This window comes from Pinus tabuliformis, chromosome 6 (assembly GCF_031772625.1).
Source record: "Pinus tabuliformis cultivar Carrire ecotype Pingquan chromosome 6, CPIR1, whole genome shotgun sequence".
Lineage (NCBI taxonomy): Eukaryota > Viridiplantae > Streptophyta > Pinopsida > Pinales > Pinaceae > Pinus > Pinus tabuliformis.
This window is the reverse complement of record NC_142292.1, coordinates 2,035,485,980-2,035,488,916: the sequence shown is the minus strand read 5'-3', so window position 1 is coordinate 2,035,488,916 and position 2,937 is coordinate 2,035,485,980.

Genomic DNA, 2,937 nt, shown 5'->3' with positions numbered 1-2,937 from the left:
CAAAACATCCAGCATCCTACTTTCTTGAAGGCTTCTACAACTAATTTGTCTATGACTAGGACCTCAGTGCTTTCAGGCTTTGTTCTTAAACAACGACTAGACCTGTGATGTTTCTTCTCCTATGTCATCTTTCCTTTTGAATTTCTGTAACAAAACCTACCTCGCTTGAAACTCTGTTGATTAGCCTCGCTTGCCAATGGTGGTCAGCCTCGCCTGAATTATGGATGAGGAAAACCTTGGTGAAAATTTGCCAAAGCTTACTATTCGAAAACAATTATGTTCAAGGGTTTGCATGCAAACTAAAATGATAAGATGAGCCAGCCCTTTCGAATTTGAAATTATCTTTCATAATGAGCCCTAAATTTGAAATGATGAGTTTGGAGGGTGGCATGCTTAAGGACTGACTCCTAGCTGACACCTAATAATGAAAATTTCAACGGAATATTAACGGATTGATGTTTGACAAGATTGTTCTACGAATCCGTGCTTTCGTAGCGTGCAGGGAAAAGTGCTATGAAAAGAGCAGCGTTTTTGTAGCGTAAAATAGACATTTTACACTGTCTGCCCTACAAAAACATGGTTTCGGGGATCATTCCAAAAATTTTCAAAATGGCTTAAGCTATGGGTTTCTAAAAAAATGTAAGACTCATGAAACATGGAAAAAGGATGTTAAACTTTATTTGGATATGAAAAATGAAACCTCTAAGACTCCTAACCTATCACCTACCCATTAAAACATAGGGTTACTTGACACTTATCTAAGACCATGACTAGGAATAATGTAAAACCTGGTTTTGGTGATAACAGGTTGGCCTTGTTGTCGTAGTTGGGGTATTGCATCCATCTTGATGTAAACTTGACCACCAAGTATGCATTATAAACTCGTGGCAAGTGTGGGACGCTTGTGTCATTAGTTGGTCATGAAATTCAAGCATGTAATTTTAAAAACAATGTACGACAGGTTGCAGAGGATGAAAGTGTCGGCTCATCGCTTAAGGCTTCGAAGAACAAAGGTAAAGGAGATGGAAGCGAGGCCTTTGAGGATGCTTGTGATGCAGACAAGGTACTGAGAAGTTGCATATTATTTTTTATGATTTTGGAGGACCAAAATCTCCTCAGTGGGGAGGATTGATCTAGGTGGCTCTAGAGTCTAGAGACACACACAAGAAAAAATGGACTCGAGAAAGCTCAAAAATCAAAGTGTTTTGGATTATGCTCAAACCAGGACCAGAGAGTAGATATCGTCGTCCTGATCACAGTGGTGCGAACGATTCATCAATTCGAGTCCAGATGAAGGACAAAGAGGCAGTCAAATTTGGGTTTACTTTTGATGACTGGGCAAGTTTAATGAGGACACAATTTGCACTTTTTCGGCAGAGGGAATCCGACCAACTTCGGCCAGATTCCAGGTGAAATTGTGACATTGTTAAAAATACTCCTTCCACTTAAAAACAAATTTTCAAAAAAATGCATATTGTTTGTTATTATAACAAAAAATATAAAAAAGGGGGTGGGTGCCACCAACCCCGCCACCCCCTCCGCAAATAACCGCACATATGGTGGAGGGGCGGGACATGACCCTCGGCCCCCTCCCACGGATCCCACGGAACCACCATATACGTAGTTGGGTGGGCCAACCCTTGGGGCACAGACCCAACCTTATTTAAGAAAAAAGGACCATTGTCATCAAAGGTGGTCCGGCCCTTGGGGAAAGGACCTGACCTTCTGGCCACTAATGAACAACACACAAGAGGGGACAAGTGAGGTGGGTGGGCCACCAAAGGTGGGCCTAGCTGAACCTCCCTTCCCATAAAGAAATTCGTTATGTAAGAAGGAGGAGGCAAGGTTTGACCGCCCGACCTCCTCCATATTAATTGGCCTCTTAACCAACTCCGCCAACCACCCACTTGGGAAAATCCGCCAGCTAAATTTTATTTAACTGCAGGTTGTCAATGTGCCCAGGTGGAGGAAGGCAGTGCACACAGTGTGAGGAAAAATTTTGCAAGAGGGGAGAAATTTCACTTTGTCAGAATTTGACAAATTTTATATATGGTTTTAGCACTTCTCCACACCACGAACACAATGGTGCTATCCATTTAGCCATCAAATTTCTTCATTTTTAGCCATTTTTCATTATGTAGGTGGAACCATGGTTGCTGTAGAAATAGGGAGCGGAACCATGATCCTTGAAATTTTCTCGAGGTAATTTTTCACGATGTCAGAATATAGTCAAGTTTACAATGGTTTTTCATGGTTTTCTGCAGGGATTGCAATCGCGAGGTCAAATTCGCCTTTGGAATTATAGATTTCTAGTCTGCCTATGTAATAGAATCTTTGAGGAATCTCAAGGGAAGTTAAAAGATTCCTTAAGCCCCAAATTCTCAATTTCTCAGAATCCAGAAATTTGACAGTCAATTTTGCACTATTCGATGCCACAAATCTGATGGTGCATTCAAATTTATCATTTTCTCATTCTTTTCTTTAGCCACTTTTCTAAGTGGAATGTAGATGTCAGCATTCATGTGTGAGTAGCCATTTCCATGCGATTGATGCCGTGAGATTGATGGCATGAAGAACTTCAGCAGTTTGACATCCGCTTCTTTAGATGGCCCTTAGTTGTGAGGTATATGCAGTATGTTCATGTTCTTCTTTTGCTATGCATTGTGCTGCACAAGTCCCTATTGATGTGTGATGAGGGATCTTGTTTATTACTTGTTTTCATGGTTCTTGCTTGATGTGACGCGGAATCGCCTATGTGATGTACTTGTTGTCATGATTCATCATGTTTTGCTTTGAGATCCCTTTGTTGCATGTTGATGGGATACTCATGTTGTCGTCATGTAAGTTTGCATTAAGATCCCTTTCATGCCATGTTAGTGGGATGCTCATCGTGCATGGGTTTGTGTCATACTGATAAGAGTCTTTTGATTGAGAGTT